At 47.0% G+C, this 24,473-nt stretch overlaps 2 protein-coding genes across 2 annotated transcripts in view; both read left to right on the top strand.

Moving 5' to 3' along the window:
* The window catches only part of GOLM1 (golgi membrane protein 1), a 439,304-nt gene that overhangs the window by 296,055 nt on the left and 118,776 nt on the right, over positions 1-24,473 (top strand). The gene's annotated exons all lie outside the window — the stretch shown is intronic.
* LOC118931895 (uncharacterized) overlaps positions 1-24,473 on the top strand; it is a 45,372-nt gene that overhangs the window by 15,962 nt on the left and 4,937 nt on the right. The window contains 1 exon segment of the mRNA XM_057499396.1: positions 1,254-1,330. The gene's annotated coding sequence lies outside the window, so the exon portion shown is untranslated.

Consider the following 24,473-nt stretch of genomic DNA (forward strand, 5'->3'; position numbering starts at 1 on the left):
TTTATCATGCCAACTTACTAATCACTTGTATTAGTATAGTGACTTCTCATTTTTTTGTGTTTTCCAAGTGAAAAGTTCATCATCTATAAACAATTTGACTCTAGTGGATGCTTTTAATGTTTTGCCTGTAATTATCAAGGTCAGGGAATATTCTTCTATTTCAACTTGTTAGGAGTTTTTTTTTTTTTAATTAGGTATAAGAGTTAAAGTTTGTCAGCTGCTCTTTAAACATATGTCAGGGTAATAATTGGTATATATTAGAGTTAATCTCATTTAGCCTTTATTATACTAAATTGTATTAAAGACTTGCTGATGCTGTAGTGACCTTGTATGACTGGACTAAATCCTACCTGGTCATTGTGATTAGTGGTTTTATGGTTTTTAACATACATGGCTGGATTCAGTTGATATGTTTTGGTATAATCATAGATAAGATTGATCTTCTAATTTTGTTTTTTTGTATTACCCTTTTCTGGTTTGGTAGAAAGATTATTTATCTTTATAGAATGAGGTAAAAAGCTTTCCATCTTTTTCTTTGCTGTACAAGGAAGTCATCCATTATTTCAAAGATTGTTAGAATTCGACCATGCAAAATTGTTTGAGATCTTGTGTAGTCTTGTTATTATTTACTTGTTTTTTGAGCTAAGTTTTAAAATATACATGTTTTGGTTTCTTGTCAACTTTCTACCATTTTTTAAATCCTGTGCTGGTGTTATTGGAAGCTCTCCTCTGCTTCAACTGAATAATCGGATGTCTCCTGAGCAAAGCATGGACTTGGTTTCCATGTTGGTCAGATACTTCAATCTTGGAAGTGAAAGTTGATGCTGTCTATAACTGTATATATGCTAGGAGGAGTGGCTAAGACTGGTGTGAGATTAATACATAAATCAAGTAATATGGAAATCAAATGTACAAATACATATGACCTGATTGTTTCTCCGACAACTCCTGATGCATGATCAATGGCAGAATGAGTAAAGCCAAAATAGTTCTTACAACTCGTGACCGCCCTCACGTGGTTTCCGTGTCCTTGAGGAGCGTCACGCCCTAGGGCTGGACTCGAGGTCAGATAATGATTGTGTGTTGATCATGTGTTGAACCCCCTACTCAGAATTCTTTGGATGTTTGGTTTCATTTGCTCAATAAATACGAGGGGTGCCTTTTTGGCACCTCTCTTGTGCTGTGACGCCTTGAGTCCCCTGGCTGGCCTTTCAGATACTAAGCATTCTGTCGCATTCCCTCCTAATTTGCAGGTCAGAGGCAGGGGGGAGCCAAGTGATGTCCAAACAGGGACTTCAGAGCAGGAAAGCTCCTGAAGATCATCGATACGGTAAGACTCCCGGGATAGCGTACAAAAGGACAGGATCAAGACATCAGAGACACTATATTGGGCCAACATGAAACTAAAGCAGATAATCTGGAGGATTACTTTAAATTTATCCGTGCCCTCCTAAAAACATCAGGAGTGAAAATTTTTAAAAAAGGTTTTGTGGAACTTCACAAATATATTAAAAATTGTTACAGGTTTGCCCCCACAAGGGGGCACCTCAGACAAGCTGCCACCGTCAGACAAGCTGATGGGGCTAATGTATTAAGAAATTTCAAAAAGGCTCACAGACAGGGAAACATTATCCCTGTACCTGTTTGAGTGGATCAGTGGCCTCTCAAAGAAAAACTGGCAGCCTTACACACAGTAGTTCAAGAACAGCTTGAGCTAAATAAATAGATTTTCCACAAGCCTGTGGAATTCCCCTGTATTAGTTGTAAAGAAGTCAGGAAAATGGAGACTCTTACATGAATTAAGAAAAAGTTAATGCAGTCCTTAAACCTATGGGACCTTTACAACAAGGCCTCTCTTCTCCAGCTATGATTGCAAAAGACTGGGACATGGCTATCACTGATCTTAAAGATTTTTTTTTTACAATTTCTTTAGCTTTAGCAGGAAAAAGTTTGCTTTTACTGTACCCTCCTTAAATTTACAAGCTCCTTCAGAAAGATTCCAATGGAAAGTACTTCCCCCAGCGCCCTACTAGCCCGTTTCACCGAGAAAGGGAGGGCCCCCTCTAGACAAGGGCTGTCTGCAGGCTCTGTGCAGAAAGTCAGCTGCTGCTGCAGGGCACAGGACCAAGCAGCTGCCATCCTTAGACGTTTGGGGTCCTGTGATGAAGCTGTGTCCTGTGGACTCCCAAAAGAGGCCTCGAGAGGATCAGGGATGGGGCTGGGGGTTTATGGGGGCGGGGGGGATGTCAGGAGCCATCTGGAGAATGCACATGAATCAGGAGGGGGAACGGGGACAGCACCTTGGATCCCAAAGCCCAGGACCTTCTTGCTTTAGGTGCCCCTTCCCGCTAAGAAGCCCAGAGCATTTCCTAACCAAACAGGCTTTATTTACATTTACAGACAATGCCCTAATGGGCTGAACCCCCTCACCACCCCACACCTCTCCCACCACCCTCTTATCCCACCCATCAACCACCCACCACCAGGGACCCCGCCCTCCTGCCTCTCCCTCCCCACCCCCCCTGTCCCCCGGCAGCCAAGATCAGTACTGGGATGTGGAGGACCCCGAAGCTGCCCTGGAAGGCCGGCTCCTCCCTACTGGCTGCAGTGCCGCTTCTTACACTTCCCAGGGACAAAAGGGTTCCTCTTTCTCTTCTGGGCCTGTGAGGGGCAATCCAGCCCCAGAGCCAAGGCTTGGCCCCCAGGGGAGGGGCTGGGGGCTTATGGGAGCAGTGGGCTGTCAGGAGCCATCTGGAGAATGCACGTGAATCTGGAGGGGGAACGGGGACGTCACCTTGGATCCCAAAGCCCGGGAACTTCTTGCTTTCGTCGCCCCTTACCACGGAGAAGCCCAGAGCATTTCCTAACAAAACAGGCTTTATTTGCATTTACATATAACGCCCAAATGGGTTGAAACCACCACCACCACCACACACCTCTCCCACCACCCTCTTATCCCACCCACCAACCACCAGCCACCAGGGACCCTGCCCTCCTGCCTCTCCCACCCCACCCCCCTGTCCCCTGGCAGCCAGGATCAGTACTAGGATGTGGAGGACCCCGAAGCTGCCCCGGAGGGCCGGCTCCTCCCTATTGGCTGCAGTGCCGCTTCTTACACTTCCCTGGGACAAAAGGGTCCCCCTTTCTCTTCTGGGGCTGTGTGGGGCGGCCCAGACCCAAGGCTGGCACCCCAGTGAGCCCGAGGCTGGGCCCTAGCAGGGGTGTCTTAGCAGGGGCTGAGCCTGCACACAGGGGCTGACTGCTGGCCTTGGCAGCTGGAGGGCCAGCGGGGCTGAGGCCTGGCCTCTGGGGAGACTGGGCCTGGGGTACTCCAGGGCAGAGGAGATCTGAGCCCGGAGTAGGCCTCTGGCGCAGTCCCCAGGATGGCAGGATTTTCGTAGAGGCCAGGATGTAGGCCAGGCTGGGGAGCTCCTCCTCATCCTCACTGGGCCTGTCCGTGGGCCCCAGTGCCTCCTGAGCAGCACAGGTCTCTCCCGGAGCACTGGAAAGCCTGGGTGCCAGACTAGGGGAAGTGCACCCCTGAATCTGGAGGGTAGGGTGCAGCCAGCCAGCCTTTAGTGGAGGGGACTCCTGCCATCCTGGAGAGGCAGCAAGGGCTTTGGGACTGGACACGCCGGCATCTGCTAGGCTGTGCATCTGGTGCTGCCGCAACCAGCCTCTGGTGGGCAGGCTTGGTCGCTGGCCCCTAGCTGGGGGCCGTGGCTGTGGCTCTGGGTACCCTGGCCGGCCTCAGACTCAGAAGGCCTTGAGTCCAGTCGGGGTGCGCCGTGACTCGGGGGCGCCTGCACACCCTCCTCCTGCCTCAGTTCCAGGAGTCGCTTGTGCTCCAGCTGTGAGGAGAGAGGGGACCGTGAGGCAGCCTGAGGGGGAGGAGGTGCCATGCCAATGACAGCCACTGTGGCTCTCCTGCCAACCTCATCCTCCTGCTTGGTACCCCAGTCTGCGTCCTCCCTCTCCTCCCCAGCTCCCCATCCTCTCCCTGCCGTCCTCCTGCCCAGCCCCCACCCTCAGAGAGGCCCTCCCAGCCACTCCTGCCATGCAACGCAGGGGGACAGTCAAGGAGGAATCCTGTCCTGAGGTCCCCTGCCCTGGCTCACCTGGGTTACCCCCTCTGTGGGCTCACCTGTGCTAAGGACAGTCCTTCCTCCTGCTCCAGCTCCTCAGCGAGGGCCAAGAGGTCCAGCTCGGGATCCGGAGAGAGCAACTCTGCCAGAAAGCGTGGGTGCAGCACTGCGTCCACCTAGCACAGAAGGAAGAGGCTGTGAGCACCCTTGGAGGGGATCTCCTGGGCACCAGGTGGACGCGGAGGGCAAGGGAAAAGCAGAGACCAGCCCCATGCTCCACAACAAGGGGGTGCTGGATAGATGTGATCATGGTCCCCAACCACAGGCACACATGCAGACGCACAGCATATACACACGTATATATGTGCATGCCACACACCCCACACAAAACACACACACAAACATGCACACCCACACAAGTATACATACAGGTACCCATGCACACACACGCACACAGAGGCAAGTACACCAACAACCCGTACACCCCTGGCTCACCTGGGTTATCTCTGTACAACACACAGACACACATTTACACACCTGAACGTGCACATTCACCATCACACACACATACACACACACACACACAACAGAGCTCAGAAATAAACAAACTTAATCCCTGCTCCCTGGGCAGCACCCAGACCTGGGTGGTGGGAATGCTGCTCCCCAAAATCTTGTGGCACCCAGGCCAGGGCCAGTGTACCTTGGCAAGGAAGTACTTGTCCTGGGCACAGAGTTCATCCAGGTATGTCAGGAGACCCGGCTCTGGGTAGTCACCCTCCTCTCCCGGTGGTGGCCCGGAGCTCTCCTCTTCTCGTTCTCCACCGGGTGCCCCCTCAACTGGGCCACTGGTCCCCAGTAGCCCCTCCATGATGCCGAGGTTCTTGGTCACAGCCTCGGGGGTCTTCTCAATCGGCGCCTCAGTGTGCGGGCTCTGATGGCATCGGTGTGCCTGGGCGGTGGTGGGCTGGGCCCAGGTGCTGGCATTCTCGGGGATGCAAGCTGAGGAGGGTGCAGGGAAGGAGTGTGGGTGGCCCGGCGGCACCTCCCCAGCACAGAGCGTGCTCAGGAAGGACCAAGCTCAGGGACATTCCCATGGGGGGTCAGGGCCAGGTGGTCCACAGGTACCAAGGTGCGGGAGGGGCACAGGGCCTCCGAGGGCTTCATGCTGGGGAGGGAGGCCTGTCCTCCTCCCAGCGCCCCGCTCCTTCCAGCACACCCTGTGGGTCTCTGATCATGGCAGAGGGGTGTGGCTATGTCCTGAACCTGGCCCATTCCTGTCAGGACCAGGGGAGACTCCAGGCTGCTGGTGGCATCGAGGTCATTGCCCAGTGCCCCTGGGATGAGGAGGGCCATGTTGAGGACCGTGGCCTTCCGAGGCTCCCACTGCTTCTGGCCTTTGGCTCCTGGGGAACGTGGTGGCCTACCTCGCTTCTGCCCCCACTCTGGGGCTGAGGGCACCTCAGGACCAGGCCTGAGGGGCGCTGGAGGAGGCAGGCCCTGTGCTGCCTGCATCCACCGCATTTACCTCACCTCCTCGGCCTCAAACTCCATGAACCTGGGGCGAGGGAGGCAAGGCCCCTTGAGGAGGAGGCCTCCTGGGCCCAGGAAGGGAAGCAGCCCGTGGAGGGGTCAGATGGCAAGGGCATGGGGTGTCATGGTCCTGGCCATGGTGGGGAGGCAGGCTGCCTGGGGGTGCCCGACCGCATGCACAGCCCCAGTGCCAGAGTCTGAACCTCCCCCAATGTCCTGAGACCTTTATGTCTAGTCAAAAAAGGTCAGCATCTGGCCAGGTGGGTCTCTGTGGCAGGGGGATAGAGTAGTCAGCCTCCCAAGGTGGGGGGCACGCTTCCAGAGGGGTGCAGGTCTTCAGTCCTTGGCCCAGGACCCTGACACACTTTCCCACCATCTCATAGTATATCCGGCATTCAGACTGGCTATGATGATGCCACTCCTGCACGCCCCGCCATAGGCTGTCCTCCAGCATCATGGTGGGATTCACGCGGGCCGGGATCCAAAGGACTGGGCTGTAATTTGCTCACGGGGGTCAGTCACAATCTACAGCCCTGAACCGGCCCGTCCCACCCCACACCATAGAACCCTCATCCCCAACAGAGGACTAAGCCCAGGAGGGGACCAGCAGGGTCTGGGCGGCAGAGGCCAGCCTTCCCAGCCACTGTTGTCACCACCTGACTCCAAAAGCCTCTGCCATGGACTGCGGCCACCTGTGCCCTCGCACCATAGGTGTCCTCTGTGGCCTGGAGAGCGGGGCTCCTCAAATTGGCCCTTTCCAGTTAACAATGACAGGTGTCAAATTGGCAAGCACAGGCCATGCCGTTGGACACACACACTGCCTGCATAGCCCAAGGCGAGTGCTCTGCAGGGCTCTGACTGCAGTGGAGTGGCCAGTCAGCGTGGGGGTACCCTGCTCTGAGTGAACTGCCCCCCTGCGCCAGTCCCTCTGCCTCTCCTGGCCTGTACCCTGCACCCAGGAGGGCAGGCAAGCAGAGAGCTGTCTCCTGGGGCCAGGGGTCCCCTGCCTCCCTGATGGGATGCCCAGGCATCATTCCCTCAGCCCTGTGTTAGAAGGGGACAGAGCCCAGGGAACGCGGCCTCCAACCCTGGGCCAGCCAGCCAGGGTCCTCACTGTGAGCCCTCAGCGAGCCTGTGGTGAGCATTGCGGCCAGAGGCCGGCTGGTTCACAGGGGCCACCCGTAAGATGCAGCCTAAATGATGTCACCACCAGGAGTGACCACCTCCCGACAACTAGTCCAGTCACAGCGAGGACAACTCTGCCCTTGATCCAGGGTGGACACCATGGCACCCCATAGGACGGCACTCACATGAGGAGACAGGACAGTGCCTCTGCATCGGGACTCTGGGACAGGTGCCTGCAGGCCAGGGGCTTGTAATGCTGCCAGCGATGGAAATTTCCGTAGACACTGGTGCTGGTGCAGGCATTTCCGGGCGAGGCGGTGGGCTGCGAGCAGGCCAGGCCGCTGCTCCTGGCAGCCCCAGGTGGACAAGACCTGGGCATTGCTGGCAGTTGGGCAAGAGGGCCGCTGTTCAGCTGGCACTGCAGCTTGAGTGGGACGGTGCAGGGACCAGCCTTCATCATAGACTGGGTGCTCCCAGCAGGAGGGGCAAACAGGATGGGCTTCACTGCAGAGGTCACCAAGAACTGGGGCACAGGACACTAGCACACCTTCAGAGGGCCCCACGTGTGCTTCCATGGAGACGGGTCTGAGCCTGGGGAGCCTGCACGGGCTTTTGTTCGGCCTGACATGGACAGAGATGTTGCAGGCCCACAGCCAGTCTGGGCCACGACCTTCTGTTGTGCCACCAAAGACATGCTGGGGAAAGCCGGCAGCACCAGGGTGCTTCCTGGAGGCAACACTGGTCCCAGAAGGTTCAGTGGGTGCTGCTGCCAGGGGGCACTGTGGGGGTCCAGGGATGGAAGGGGCTGAGGGCAGCACAGTGAATGAAGGTGCCAAGATTCACAGTCCCTTGCGGGCCCAGCACTGGAAACCCTGTCAAGATAGGAGAGGTGCTGAGAGTATCTGTCCTCGGAAGGGTGCCCAGGACTCGGGCCAGTTTGCTAGTGGAACTGTTCAGGACACAGCTGTCTGCAAGGGACAATCAGGTCCCAACCAGCTGAGGCTGTTCCCGTGGATACGTCTGCCCCACTCAGGCCCCCAGACCACTCTGCCAAGAAGATACCTCCCAGCAGGTGCTGCGTTTGTGCCACCCAACTCTGCCCTCATGGCTGTCTCCACACAAGACTTGCAGACACCTGCCTATGGGCACAAAGCCAACCACAGACCGTAAGTCACAGGGTGCTCATCCCAGGTATGGCCCGGGACCTTGGGCCTTGAGAACCAGTAGTGTCTAAAACACCAGGCCCACGCCCCTGTGCTCTGCAGTACCTGTGCCCATGTAAATCCTTCTATTGCCTCACACAGCACACCAATGCACTTGAAATGTCCCTCTGTACAGGAAAGGCCCCAGGACCCTGACATAACCCATGTAGAACCACCCACAGCACACCCTCAACATGGGCCAGTGTCCCTGCCACCAGTCAGGAGCTCCGTTTCCAAGAGAGGGTCAGTGGAGGAGGTCTTGTATGCCCTGAATTCTGTCACTTGGCACCAGTGTGGCCACCAAGCTTGGGAAAGGGCTGGGAATGGAGAGCAGTGGGCAGTCAGGGGAGGATCCCTCCGGGTTGGAAAGGAATCACCATGTAGATGTTCCTCGGGACAACCAACCACACTCCACACCCGCTATCATCCTTGATGAGTGACTCGCACACAAACGCCTCATCTCAGAGGTGAACGCAAAGCTCAAATTTATGAGATAATGGACAGGAGGAAGTGGCTCTGCAGAACTGAGTCTCCTCACAGGGAGAAGGATTCAGGATGACTCAGGAACCCAAACCCTATCCTGCTGGCATCACCCGGCTGCCCTGTCCCCGTTGAGCCCAACAACAGCTTACTGCTCAGAGGAGAGGAGCTCTGACTGGAGGGAGGGCGGGAGGTCTGGGCTCCAGCAGTCAGGGGACGCTGTGGTCTTGCTCGTGGAGAGGACATGTGCCTGCAGACTTGGCCATAGATAGGGCCCCTGGACAATTTTCTGACTCCTACCTCTACTAGTGGACTGCAGGGTCTGGTAAAGTTCACTTCAGATCCCTTGAGACGACATCGTAGGGCCAGCCCTGTGCGCAGGAGAAAGACTCAGGACTGGGCATTCCTGGGATTGTCCCGTGCTGCCACCACAGCCTCCCTAAACTCAGTGCCCACAGCTTGTCTCCGAGAAAGCAGCAGCGTGTTGGCGGCAGTCCCTTCTCCCAACTCAGGCACTTCCCTTGTGTCACCTGACTCACATCCAGAAGCCACCTCTCCAGGCTTCCTCAGGTTTCCAGAGACCCCCCCCTATCTTCAAGGTGAGATATCATATAAGCAAGAGCTCTCTCCCCCCTTGAAGGTCTTACCACTGTGCCCGGATAAGAGTCACATTTGAATCCCAGTGACCCGTGGGTGGGGGCCCCTGAAATAATCCCACCCAGCCTTCAGGCCTTACCTCCTGAAGTCATCCCTACGGGCTGAGAGCCGACCTCAGCTGCCTGGCTGTTCCACATGGAGAACCCAGTCCAGTCCAGAGAGCAGCCTCCTCCACCAACTGCTCAGGATCCCACTCAGGGAGGGCAAGTTTGAATCTAAAACAGGCCTAGAATGTAGGGGGGTCCAAACATTCTGCAGTGGGGGAGGGGCAGTGGGCAGGAGGGAACGGGAGGCATTCCATGGCACTCTGGCAGGTAGGAAAGAGCACAGGTGCTTTTCCAGCATACAGGGCCACACCCTTGGTGGGTGCATCTCTTGGCCGCTTAGAAATCATTTTCGGGCTCTCAGCACCAAGGTCCTAGCTGATGTTCCCTCTACTTTCATTCTGTGTCCATCGACCTAGTTTGCGTCCAGAAACCCACTGCTTCCTACTGCTTGTGACTGCCACAGAGGCTAGGCTTTCTGAACCTATGGGAACGTGTTCTCTGATAAGCACCCCGGAACTCATGGCCACGGGCAGCCCTGTGTTTGACATGGGCATGTCTGTGCAGCCGCAGCTTGTTTGGTGCACTGTGCGCATTGCGCTTTTGAAAGCAGCCCGTGCGTCCCTAGGGCTGTCCCTGGAGGCCCTGCAGACCCCAGCGGGGTCTCTGTTGCTGGAAAACCTTAGCCCGTCAAAGAAAGGCCTTGCAGCCTCCACGTCCAAGACCCGAAATTCCTCATTTGCGAATCTTGGAACATCACGCTTCTGCTAAATATGCTTTTACCTTTTTAACGATTTTAATGTACTGTGTCACACAAGACCTTTGCATGATTCACAGTCCATTGCAAACATGGGAAATACAGTGGCAAGTCCTCCTCCCGCCTCTTTCCCAGCAGCCCAGATGTCTGTCCACCAGGAATCTGATTGTGCAGATTTTCGCAGATGTGTACTATTTGGCCAAAGGGAAATGCAATCTATTCTTATTTTTTTCAATACTTTCAGTTTTCTCTTCTGGTGAAAGTTCGTTTATGTTCTGATACATCTGAAGATATTTACAGCCTTGCATGCAAATCACAGTGAGCTTTATTTAACAGAACTCCTGCTGGGGTTTGAAACAAAAACAACTTGCGGACATCTCCCAGGACTTGGGTTTTTATCATGGGAAGCCTTAGATGATTTGCACCAACTAACTTCATATTCAGAGGGATGATGAAGCAAAGTATGGTACTGAGACACGAAAGGCAAGCTTCCCTCTTCTACCAGTTGTACAGAAGATTCTCTCTCATGGCTTTGATGTAGGGTTTGCCTGCTCTTCTCAGGACCACCAACTGGAAAACTGCATTGTGGAAAATTATCTCATCCCAATTCCACACCCCTTTTTGTATGACTCCATCAAAAAGCCTAGGCTCCAGAAGCAGAATTGTTAGCCCAAATGTGTTTGAAAATAGCCCTGTAAGCGGGGAGATAACAGTCTTCTGCACTCTGATTTCTGACCATTCCTGCAGGAAGTCCAGGGGCAGGTGTCTTGAGCAAATTAAAATCTCCAGGTGTGGTTCTCAGGCCTTAGCGGACAGAGGATCTTCCAGTCAGGGAAGAGCAGCAGAATGGGGAGGTCACGTGTGCACATAAGGTTTTAGTGGGGTAGGTGAGGTTGAGTTGAGACCCATTACCCACATTGCAACAGGCCGGATGGGTGTTTGGAGCCTCTTGGAATGCAATACAAACTCAAGTTCCAAAGTGGTGTCTCCTGCCTGTTTTTGTCATTGCCAGCTCAAATACTGCAAAATTCCCTCCAGAAGAGGGGAGTAAAGCTATTCCTACACTGCTTGCTATGCTGAGCACCCCACCCTGGAGATCTGCTTTGTGTGCACAAACCTACATTGCATGGTGCTCTGGAGATTAGTGGGGTTGGAAAGCTAAGACAGGCAGAATGCTTGGAGAGACTGAGATTCCAGCCATTTGTGGAGGACAGGGATCCACATCTGGCTGGTCTGGGACAAGGGAAAGGCAGGTGGTCTGAAAGGCTTCCTAGCAGCAAGAGGGTTGCTGATGGGGTGGTGTTTGCTCAGAACTTGCTGTGGGGGAGAAGGGATAAGTGGACAAAGTTGTCTGGGTATGCTCTGCCCAGCAAGTTGCGAAATTTCAGGAGCTTCACGCGCTTCATTCCACTGGCTGGCTACTCGGCTTTGAGGCCCCCAATTGTCATATGCAGCCTGTTGTGCCTTCCTCCTGGCCTGCTGCACCAGCTCACAAACCAGCAGTCCCTACCCTGGTGTCAGGCCAGCCAGATGGAGGTCCTGCCTACGCAGCTACAGACACAAAACGTAGAAGTTTAAATCTTGTGCGCTTGGTCAACTGGTTCTGACAGTGGAGACAGGCACTACAGCTGGGATGCAGGAAACAGCTCTTTCCTGCCCCCAGGCAACAGCACTGCTCCTGCTGTACTCAGAGTTGGAGAATTCCAGGTCTAAGAACACATGTATGTGGATTAACAAAATTTCTCTACATGTAAATTAGAGTCAAGACTTGTGAATCATTCCTTGTGGATATACTATTAAAAGCAGTGAACATGATATACTTAGGTATCATTCGAAACATTGCATTTATTTTGTACTTGTTGGGACAACATGTTAATCCCAGGAAATCTTAGCCTGGGAATAATTATGGAATCCACCCACAGTCAGCTGAGGAAAGCACCTGATTGGCTGTCACATGTTACTGCAACATATGGAATTCTCACCCACTGATGAGATCCTGACCTTCCTATGACCAATACCCATTTAAAAAAACCACTGTGAAACTTGGGCAGACATTATAAATGTTATCATAGTCAAAAACTAAGAGAAGGTAAAAGATGGAGAGAGGGTAGTAATATATTTTGAGTACCTACTATGTGGCAGATGCATGATGTGTATCATATTCACAATAAACTTTAAAAGACAGTTATCCTTATTTTACAAATGAGGAAATTTGAAGTGGAAGACAGAGCATTTGAATAAGGTCACACTGTTGGAAAGTGGCAGAGTTCAAATCTATTTGACTGCAAAACCATGCTCTCTACCTCACACGACTAGAGAAAACAGAACGAAGGCCTAGAGTCCCAACATCTTTTAGCATGGTGAAATACAAACACTTGAAACTAAAAATACTTGCAGGTTAAAACTAGAGGGAAACTTCTTGAACTTGACAAAGAACATCTATGAAAAACCTACCAATAACATCATACATAATGCTGAAAGACTGAATGAGAGAACACTGTTCCCTGAGGTTGGGAACAAGGTTACGGGGTTTTCTCTCATCTTTTCTACTCACTGTTCATTGGAAGTCCTAACCAGTCCAATAAGGCAAGAAAAAGAAAGAAAAGCCCTAAATAACTAGAAAGGAAGAGATATAACTTTTTTGTTTATAGAATAATAAAATTAGAGAATCCTCAAAAATCTAGGAAAAAACCTACTAGTACTAAATTTAGCAAGGCCACAGGATACGAAGTCACTATAAACAAGCCAATTGATTTCTAAATACCAGTATCATTTACAATAACATTACAAATCTTGAAATACTCCTAGATAAGCTTAATGTGTTCAAGATCTGTGGTACTCTGAAAATACAAAACATTGCTCAACGAAAACCGAAATAACTGAAAAGATAAACTGTATTCATGAATTAGAAGACTCAGTATTGATAAGATGTCAGTTTTTTTTCAAATTGATGTATGAACTCAGTGAAGTACAAACCAAAATCCCAGAAGCCTTTATTTATTTTAGAATTTGACAAACTGGTCCAAAATCTATAAAGAAGTGCAAGTGAGGTAGATTAAGGAAAACAGTTTTGGTAAAAAAGAGCAAAGTTGGAATAAATTTACCTGATTTCAAGACATACAACAAAGCTGTATTAAGATAATGTGGCATTAGCATAAGGGCACATAGTTCAATGGAACAATAGAGTTTCCAGAAGTAAGCATACGCATATTTTATCAAATGATTTTTCAACAAAGGTGCTAAGAAAATGCAACAGAAAAAGATTTTCAGTAAATAATGCTAGAACAACTGGATATCCAAACTGGGAAGGGGGTAGATTAAAAAAAAAGAAAAACCATTGACATAATACCATACACAAAAATAAACTCTAAATAAGTCATAAATTTAAGATTAAAAGTAAAATACAAGAAAAAGTCTTATGGCCTTATGGTACTCAAAGATCTCTTTATGACACTTGCCATAAAAGAAAAAAGTTAAATTGCAGTTTATCAAAAATTTGAAATACTACTCTTCAATAGACTTAAGATTTGAAAAAGCAAGCCATAGACTGGGAGAAAATATTCACAATACATCCAACAAAGGACTTACCTGCAGAATATGTAAGGTATACCTATGCTCAATTTTTTTAATTGGGAGAAGATTTGCACATTTCACAAAAGAAGCTATACAAGTGACCAGTGAGAAGATGAAAATATGTTTACCATCATTAATAATTAAGAGATCCCAAGTGCTGGTGAGGTTGAGCTACTGGAACTCTAACACATTTTTGGTGAGAAAGCAGTCACCGTCACTTTGTTAAATAATTTGGGTAATAAAAAACATACATTTACATTGTGATACAGCAATCATAATATATACGAAAAAATCCTATGGCCTTATGGTAGGCAAAGATCTCTTTTTACAACACTAGCCATAAAAGAAAAAAGTATAATTGCAGTTTATCAAAAATTCAAAGTTCTACTCCAATACACTGTTAAGATTTGAAAAAGCAAGCCATAGAATGGGAGAAAATATTCACAATACATATATCCAACAAAGGACTTACATACAGAATATGTAAAGTATACCTATGCTCCATTTTTTAAATGGACAAAGATTTGAATGCACATTTCAGGTCTTTACTCAAGAGAAATGAAAACATGTCCACAAAAAAACACATGCATATTTTTAACAACTTTGTTTATAATTGCTCAAAGGTGGAGAGAACTCTAATGTTGATCAGTTGATGAATGGATAAACAAATTGTGATCCATCTGTACAATGGAATTTATTCAGTAATAGAAAAGATTTACCAATACAAGCAACAACATGGGTGAATCTCATAAACATTTTGCGTGACAGAAATCTCATATGAGAATACATACTGTATAATTCCATTTTTATGAAATTCTAGAACAGGCAAAACTAATCTATAGAGATGGAAAGCAACAGTGATTCCTTGGTTCAAGAGTGGGAAGGATTGGCCAGAAAGGGACAAGATAGAAAAATGATCTCTATTTTGATTGGGGTAGTGATACCTGCGTGTATTTGATGTCAAATACACTCATTGAACGTAAAACATGTATTGCATGTAAACTAGTTTAATAAAGTTGAGTTAAAAAGTAGAAATAAAAATTAGAATTAATTTAATTGAAAATTCTATAAATTCGTAATTGTATCCTATTAGCTACTGTGAAAGGGATTACACAGATGCAGTCTGAAGCTCTGAACAGGTGCTCTTTATTTGGAAATGACAGCCTACCTATGCAGGTAAATAAAGGCGCCATATCTGACCAAATAGAAGAAACCCATTGTTCCAGAATCTGATTTTGTATTAGTACAGTACTACTTACAATCTGAATAAACCAGCAGCAGCAGGTTTTAAGGCAGTAGACAAGGGTAAAGTTATAGGGATAGACTATGGAGAGAAGATGAGGCTGTTGAAATCCCATTCAGTACAGTAGGAAAGTCATTAGATGTTCTCAGGTCTTCAATTTTGAAGAATTCCTGAAAAGGCAAGATTAAGAGACTAAGGAAGAGAAGATGTCTGTATTCTTGCAGCCTGGAGTTCAGAGTGTATCACAGTAGACATTCCCCAGCCTGGGAGATTAAAATTAGAAACATTGTGTAATGGGTGGTCCCTCTTGTAGGCATCTAACCTAAAGAAATATTTGCACATGTGCATAAGGAGCATGGATGGAATACTTGTTGAAGGTTTGTTTGTATAAGCTAGAAAACATAAGCAACTTAAATAAGAAGTGATTTAATAAAGTCACATCCATTCTATAGTAGACCCTGTCAGTGCTCCACCCACACAACCTGTGACTTGCCATGTCTGTGCATGCCAGTTGACTTCAAACTGCTAGCATTTGCATCTACTTGACTGAAGATTTTCTCTGGCCACCAGAGCTCTCTCTGCCCAGGTGCATGGCAACCCAAAAGTACTGAAGAATCAGTGCCTCTCTGAAGCAGCCCTCAACCAATAGTAGATAGGAATCGATGGATAAATACTCCAGTGCTCCTTAGGTAACAAGGTTCCACATTTGTGTCGTATGTTGGCTCACAGAGCTCCCCAGTGGACTTGACCTCAGGTTACCTACAGTGATGACTTGCTTGATCAAACACCCTTTATTGGCCCCCTTCCATTCCTGTCTTACTTTCCTGTTCCCCTACTGGTATTTTCTGGGATGACTTCTCACATAAAGTACTTGACCTTTAAAAATATAAAATAAAACTGGAAATTCTGACATGCCACAACATGGATGAAACTTGAAGATGCTGTGGTAAGTGAAATAAACGAGTCACAGAAGGACAAGTATTGTATGATGCCACTCTAATGTGACATGTAGGGTAGTCACACTCACAGAGGCAGTGGAATGGTGGCCAGGGGAGGGAGGAGTGGAGAGTTAGTGTTTTGATGGGGACAGTTTCAGTTTGGGAAGGTGAAAAGATTCTGGACATAGGTAGTTGTGATGATTACACAAAATGAATATACTTAATCCGTCTACGCCTTAAAAATGGTCTCGGTGGTAAATTTTATTACATGTATTTCCCCACAGTTATAAAAGTTGATAACTCTCAATTGGCCTGACTACTTAATTATTCTGTGCGTCAACTGGGCAAGGGGTACCAGATTAAACATTATCTCTGGTTGTGTCTGGGAGGGTGTTTCAGGATGGGATTTAGTACTTGAATTGGTGGACTCAGGAAAGTAGATGGTCCACCCCAATGTGGGCGGACATCCTCCAACCCACTGAAAGCCTGAACAGAACAAAAGACAGAGGAAGGAACAATTCATCCTCCTGTTTACACCATCAGCAACTCTAGTTCTCAGGCCTTTTGACTCAGACTGAATCATCCCCAACGGCTTTCCTGGGGCTCCAGCTTGCAGACAGCAGATAATGTGACCTCTCAGCGTCTATAATTGTGTGAGCCACTTCTGCATAAATCTCCGTGTGTGTGTAGCCTTCTGGTTCTGTTGTCTGGAGAACACCGACGAATGCACAGATTCCATTCTGGGGACATGGCTATTTGGGCAGAGTTCCCGATGATTGTGGTGAAGATCTCCCAGGGCAGCGGAGCCATTGAAGGGTGGGGACAGAGCCCGGAGCTCAGCTGCTTGGCTCAGGCAGAGAGTTAGCTTAACCGTGTGGCCCAGATCCACTTCCAGCCTGAAAATCTGGGTGGGTGTAGGGAGCACGGACCTGTCTGCTGTCTACTGACCTGCCTCAAATTCTTCTTTACCCCTTGCCCATATCTATAGAAGGAAAACTTGACTGATTAGAAATGTATTCACAATTCAGCTATTTAATGTTTTTTTTTAAGTCTTCCCAACTTCTTCCACCTCCCACCTTACCCTCTAACAGGGGGATTATCCCCTAACCCTCACTGTCACATAGCTCTTTATCTGAGACTGTCTATATGTCACAATGGGCAGGTCCTCATTTATTTAACACTCACTAAGCTTTTAGCATATGCCAGGGGCCAGGCTCTGCCATTGGGCTGCCGGAGGAATGAGACCCAGCCCTGCCCCCAGGCACACAGACTGATGAGAAAGGGGGCCACCCAAACAGATGGTTGTAAAGCAAGTGGTAAGTGCGGTGACTAATGTACTCCGGACGCATAAGAGAGAACAGGAGTGAAAATTAAGCCCATCCAGGCTTGGCAGTGAGAGGTGGGGTGAAGTGGGTAGAGGAGAAGCAGGAAACGCCAGGGCTAAGAGATGAGATGATGGCTGGGCTTGTTCCTACAGACGGTTGCGAGGCTCACCTCCCTCCAGCAGGGCCCGGGAAGCTGGCCCCAGCTGGCCCGAGAGCCGGCCACCTCCCTCTCCCTTGGGGCGTTCTCCCCCGACGGCCTCCCTCTGCCCAGGTTTCCGAGCCTTCCTCCCACTGCAAGTTCCCCCTGACGCTCGGCCCTGACCTGGCTCTGCTGTCAGCATGTCTGGTGTCCTTTCTCCGTCTCCCCACATCTGGTCTTGAGAGTGTACAGCGTTGGTAGAGATGATAATCTGAACAGGAAATCAAAAAAGGGTAGAGAGCTTCCTTTGCCTGCTGTCAGCAAACTGAATGGTGGAAATAATTGAGCTGATCAAAGTGGCTTGCATCTGACATTTCCAGGTGTTCCCTCCTTCCCCTGCCCCAGGAGGCCTGTCAGTCCTCAAGGCCACCACGAAGGCCACTGTCCCTCCAACCAGCGCACCGAGCAGGCTCCATTCCCTAGGGACTGTCCACGGAGACCGGAGCAGCAGCACAGGCCGCCGTCCCTGGCACAGCCGCGGGAGGGAGGGGCATTGCCACCGATCTGCACGCCCACCCTGTGGCACCCCACCCAGCGTCTGGTCTTTTCCTTCCGTATGTGCTGGTAGCGTGTTCAGAAGCACGCCATGGTATTGAGGACAGCACTCAGGCCACGGCTCTGACCCTGGCAGCTTCCAGACTGGCCTTGACCCCCGTTTAGTCCATGGCCAGTGCCCCGGAGGAGAGGCGGGCAAGTCAGCACCACTGCAGCCATGTGGCTTTCCGTTGGTATCAAAGCAGGTATTAGAAGTGGTGGCAGGCACAGATATGGGTGGGCACTCACAGGAAACAAAGCTAATCTAGTCCAGGCAAACCCTCAGGCCCCTGTGAGCTCTCATCTTCCCAAGGAGCCCTCTTCTCGCTTGGACCAGCGTTCCCACAGCATGGAACCCCATAACCTCTCCAGGGGGCCACACGCACTTGGGGGCTTCAGAGGAAAAAGCCATGATGCTATATGATCTGGAAGGGACACAGAGGAAAATCAAATAAAACGACACTGAAAAATATGATGTGACATAATCACATTTATGCACAATAGCATAATATATAAAAATGTGGTTTCTGTAGAAGAACTCCCTGTTTCATCCTAGATTCATTACTTCTTAGCTGTTACATAGAGCAAGGTGCTCACCCTCTCTGCGCCCACTTCCTCATCTGTTAAATGGAGATTATAATTGTATCCGCGTCAGAGATTTAGTTGATGAGAGGATTAAATGCGATAATAAATTCAAGTTCTTGGAACTTAGAATTCAAGTTCTGCAGCACATCCAGTGTGGCTAGTATTCACAGCCATTACATATGGTCAGGGGCCCAGGTTTGTACAGCCCCTTCGCTCCATCATCTCCTGACGCATCTGCTCAGGAGCGCCGAGGAGAGCAGGGCTGGAGGCTGCCCACGTGTAGCCCCGGCCCTCTCACGGCTGCCCAGCGGGGCCCTGCCCGTGTGTTAATAGTGTTCTTCAGGCAGATCACAAGATAGCTGACCAGTTTTTTTTTGTCATTTGACTTGTCTCCTTTTTTAAAACAACTTCATGGTTATATAATTTACTTAAATAAAATTAATTGCTTTTAGTACACATGTCAGTGATGTCGTTAATTTACCGAGTTATTCACCAATCCCCATAGTGTTAGAACTTTTCTATTGTCCTGGAAAGAAACCTGGTGCCCACTGGCATTCATTCCCACGTCCAGCACAAGGTCAGCACAAATCCTTTTGTCACCTGGACCTCAGACAGTACAACGAGCTACCGCCCCGGGCCTCCCTCACCTGGCCCCGCCGTCAGGGGGAGACACAGCGGTCTCCGACCGGGTGCGATTTCTACAAACAGCCGCCCTCCTCCGTTCTTCTTTCTCTTCCTCCTGCTGAATTTAGAACGTGGGATTTTTTTAATTGTAAAGGTAATAAATGCTCATTGTTAAGTGTACAAAAGCACAACGAATCATAAGGACAAGACAAATGACTCACCATCTGCCCTCCCCCAAATAGAACTATTGTGAACATTTTAAAGTGAATCACATAGGGTTTTTGGAAAAAATAGGATCATGGATAAATACTCTTTAAGTGTCTGTTTTTGTTTAGTATCAAAACCATTTAAAAATTTTCCTGTTATTTAATATTTCTGTACCACTTAATGATTTCCCTAATTTGTTCACCTTTGGACATTTAGGTTGTTTCCCATTTTTTTCTATTATACATAATACTTTACTGAACACCCATGGAAACACATTTCTACACACATCTTTCTTATATCACTCCCTGACATCCAACTGGGAGTGCTTTCTATTTTTATTGTAATAATTCATGAAAGAAAATTTTTTAAATACAAGGGCAGTAAAAGTTTCACTCTAACTCAAACACTTGTGGACTACCACTATTCGGAGAATAATTCCCTCTGAGATTTTACAATGAGTATATACACCTTTACTATCGATATATTTTGAAAAGAAATGAGATCACATTCTTCATATGAATCTACTACTACATGTTTTCATTTAATGAGGAAAATATTTTTAAAGTTACCTTTTTATTTTTAATGGTTACATGGCATGGTAATTTAAATAATTTTTAAATTTACTTCATCCCCTATTTCAGCTTTTTAATATCATGAACACATAAAATGAGCATCCTTTGCACCATTTTTGATTATTCTTTAGCACATATCGATAGAAGAGTACTATTGGTTTCAATAGCCCACATATTCTAACATTGCCCAGTTTTTCTCTAAAGTTTGAGCTAATTTTTACTTCTGCTAACATTGAATGAGAGACCCAATTTCTCCACACCCTCCCCATGAATGGACATTTTCACTATTTTCCCATTTACCAATCTAGTGATATTAAAATCTCAGTTTACATGTATCTAACTTCCAGTGAATTGAGCATATCTTTATATGTTTATTGACTTTGTTCATCTTTAATTGTGAGAATTTCCTCAAGTCCTTTGACCGTTTTTCTATTATTTCTCTTTCTAATATGAACTGTCCATCTTTTTTGTGATTTGGAAATCTTTTTCACATCAAGTATATTTGTCATAATTGGGCTGGGGGTGGGGCGCAAATATAAATGATCATAAGGAAGAAAGGGAACTTTTTGGCAACCCTAACCGCAGTGCAGGGGCCCAGTGGTGCACTATGGTGCCTGTCTCAGCAATGATGGGCACCAGGAAGTCGAATGGCACAAGGACCTTCTCTGTCTCCACTTGTCTTACTCCTGCTTTTCTTCTGCACATTATCTTAATTCTCTTCATTTCTTCTTACAATAAACAATGCTGCCTGAGGAAACTGATTCCTAACTTACACACGGTCAGTAATTCATAAAGGAAAATGCTTCAAGAAACACAAACGTAGAGTCACAAAAAAGACGATTTGAATCATAATAGGTATTGCCAAATTGCCAAGAGGGCTGTACCAATGGGCACTCCACCAAATGTTCTATGTAAGCTTGCCACTTCCCTTCAGCTCGTCAACATGAAATAATTTTAATTTTTTCATCCTTGCCATTCTGTAGTCTTAATCTGTATTCTTAACCTAATCGCGTTCCTTATTTGTAGTATGGGGCTAATAAGCATTTACTCATAGGATTTTAATGAAGATCAAATTAGTTAATATATAAAAGAACTCAGAGCAGTGTCTGGCCCATAGTAAACACTATTCATGTTTGCAATGATTATTATTTTCCTTGATAACATATATAGCTCCACCTCTATCATTTTCTATTATTATTTTTAGAGTCACAATGAATTATTATGGGCCTTTAATTTAGTAAACCCAAAAACTATTACACTTTTTCATATTTTGTTCCTTTATCTTCCTTAGTAAGGCCAGATATATGTATGTTGGTTCTTTATTATTTTCTATAATTATCATCTTCTTAGAGTCTTAATCTCGTTGTCCTTTTTTCGCCACATTGTTATCTTATTTGACTTCTTTTGTGCAGAACCCATGTTTTATTTTCCTTCAGAACATTTGTATTATAAAATTGTTTCCTTGAGTAATCTCCATTCACAATCTATGCATTTAAAAAAAGTATTTATTGTGGAAAATCGCAAATGTTTTAAAAAGGAGAGAAAGGATGCAATGAATTCCAGTAAATCAGTTACAGTTAATGATTCTCAACTGTGGTTCCTTGGGTTTTATTGTAGATTTCCCTTAACCTAGATTGTGCTTGCTTTATGCTTCTCTTCTCTTCCAACATTTTTCTCCTGCTTCGTGGTATCAGCTTATCACTGCTGGATCCTTTCTGTTATCATTAATCATTCACTATTGACAGTTATATCCAGACCCAAAAACAGCATGAATGGATTTTTCTTGGCTTTCTTCCCTTTTCTCTAGAAAGTGCTTTTCTCCCCTTTAGGCAAAGGTTTCATTGATGTCTAGTATAGATGCAGAAATGTGCATAACTTTTGGAGATATAGCTCAATAAATTTCTGTAAGTCAAATACAACTGACATTGAGATCAAATAAACATACATTACCAAAACTATGGAATTTTCATGCTCCATGCCAGCACTGACCCACTCCCAAGATAAAAGCTCTGCTGATCCCTAACCTTATAGATTAGTTTTGCTCATATGTGAGGCATAGAGTACAGAATCCTTTGCTGAAGATTGTTTTGTTGTATGAAAAACCATAACTGATCCTTCACAGTGTTGATAGACATAGAGATTGTCTTGGGTCCCATTCTCTTAGGAAGCTCAGGTTGTTTCCAAGCTACAAACAATGTTGCTGCAGACAATGCTGCAGTGAATAACTTCACATCTCATTGTCAAGTGTACAAATATATTTTTCAAATATAAAAATACATAATATTTAGATGTGGAAATTCTAGGTTCAGAGAGTATATGCCTTTGTGATTTCCCCTTATAAGCAACTTCATGTCTCCACCCAATTGAAATATTATACTGAAGATCAGATCAGGAGAATATAAAAAACAATACGCACAGAAGTAGAGGAGAGATGAAGGTCAAGAGTTTGTGCTAGCATCAGAGTTAAGAGAAGTTGGATTTTCCCCCCAAATGGAAGGTATTTTATGCCTGCAAAGACAAAAGGGAGCCGCTGAGGAAGATGAGATTGAAGATAAAAGAATGATGGAGACAGAGAAGTTGTTTCCCTGATGAAGGGGAAATATTCCACAAGAGTTAAGAGGAGAGTCAAATAGACCACCTTGTGTGGGAGAGTTACTATAGCTGAGCAGAGAGAGCACTCCCTCTGGGGTGGAGGGCGATGGAAGGTTAGGTGTGCGTGCAAATGGAGAAGAGGGTGACCCACTGGTTTCCTGTGAGATGCCCTTGCTCTTCTTAGGAAAACTAGAATTTATTGTAGGAATTCCCAGCAATAACACGATGACTAGAAGTGCTCAAGAGCCCACACAGAGGCTCCCTCAAGTTGCAAGAATCTATAAACAGGCTTCTTGGCTCTATTTTCATGACTTCTCCAGGCACACTCTCATGAGAGGCTGGGTTACAGGGCTTACCTAGGTTTAGAAATTGGCTTGGCTCAAAAGAAAGGTCTAAGGTAAAGAGTATGTGAGTGAAGTATAAGCATGAAAGTGAATAAAAGCATGTTTTTGCCTGATTATCTATTTTAGCATTCTGTATCCTGACCCTTCAACAAGAGGGAAGTGATCTTAATAGTAATCCAGTAATGACAATCAGCAAGGGCCTACATTTCCTTGTGCCCCACTCCCTATTGTCAATCTCACTGTGGTACAGTGAGCACACATGTCTTAGGTATTTCTTTGAATCTATGGATATAGAATTGCAGGGCTGGCCACTAAATTTGGAAATCGTTTATCTGAGGTGGCACCAATGATTGAAGTTCAGTATGTATATGTAGTGGGAGGTTAAATCTAGCCTTCTCCTAAGGGAAGGAGAAGGGAGAAAAATGTATTGTCTCTTGGGAATGGGAGAAGGCCGCCCCCCAGGATGAAGGACACTGCGGCAGGTACAGGAGTGGCTGGCCAGGAGGCACTGGGAGGTCTTAGAGGAAGCAGGTTAGGGAAAGGAAAAGTACAATCAAGTTTTGTTTTAAGTGCTCAGGGATAGACATGTCTGTGAAGCCACTGTCCAAATGCAGGAAACAGGGTGGGCCTTCTGCATTATATTGTTTTTTTTTCCTCCTACATATTGAAACAGTAGACACAGTAGTGGTAATGTATTTGGAGATATCTCTCCAAATGACTGGTAGCTAGATATATGATAAGTGTCTCAGAATAAATATATATTTGAATATATAAGCCCTGGGTTTTCCTGTTTTGCTTGAGAAGGAGGAGGAATCTAAGTGTTTTGCCTCATCCCAAACACCAAGTGAGCGCTTCGGTTCATCTCTGACACTCATCCTGTCCCCGCAGGTACCAGTCAGGGTGCAGTGGTACCCCCGAGATGTTTTCCCGCCTACATTCCACTACCTACAGAGGTTTCAGTGGAATAAATTAAACCAAGAATGTTAAGCCTTGTGGAGTTTATTTGCTATTCATCAGTACATAGCAATCCACTAGGAACAGTGTCTTGAAACAACTATAATTCATTATTTGCCGTAAGGTTGGAGCTGGCTGGCTCGGCTGGGTGGTGGTTCTTCCCCTTTCAGGATCATCTGTGGTCACGTACGTAGCTGTAGTCATCATGGGGCAGTGATTCAAGATGACTGCATTTCCATGTCTACTGGTTGGCACCGGCTCTTGACTCCGTGTGGTCTCTCCAGAAGGGTGGCTGGGCCATTTGACACCATGGCTGTGGCTTCCAAGAATGTGGAGTGAGGCCACAGAGCTTCTTAAGACTTAGGCTCTGACAGTCACGCAATGTCACTTTACATGTCATGCTGTCAGTCAAAGCTAAGTATAAGGCCAGCCCAGAGTCATACGTGGGAGTGAATTTAACTGTCCCTTATGGATGAGACCAGTTGGAAAGATTCCATGGCCATTTTTAATCTCTCACAAAAGGATTAAACAAAATTGTATCTGTGAAATGCCTATTAGTGTATTTGGTCCAAAGCAAATTATTTCAAGTGTTAGTTGTTGTTCTGATTAGCTTTTTTCTTATGAATAAAAAGTATGTTTTCCAGGTAAGGATGTAGTTGAGTTTTTCTTCAGGTAAACTAAAAGTTGATCAAAATGTGTCTAAGACAAAAAAATTAAGTAATCCGTAAAGGATTATTTGAACTAGTATTAAATGCCAAAATAACATAAGAACTTGAGGTGTTTCAGAGAAAATATTTGCTTGAAATATGATTAATCTGACAGACCTACAGTAAGGAGAAAACAAAAGGAAAATTTAAATGATAAAAAGTTTTAAAAGGGTTCCACTTACAAATCCTGAAGGGG

Source organism: Manis pentadactyla, chromosome 3 (genome assembly GCF_030020395.1).
Source record: "Manis pentadactyla isolate mManPen7 chromosome 3, mManPen7.hap1, whole genome shotgun sequence".
Lineage (NCBI taxonomy): Eukaryota > Metazoa > Chordata > Mammalia > Pholidota > Manidae > Manis > Manis pentadactyla.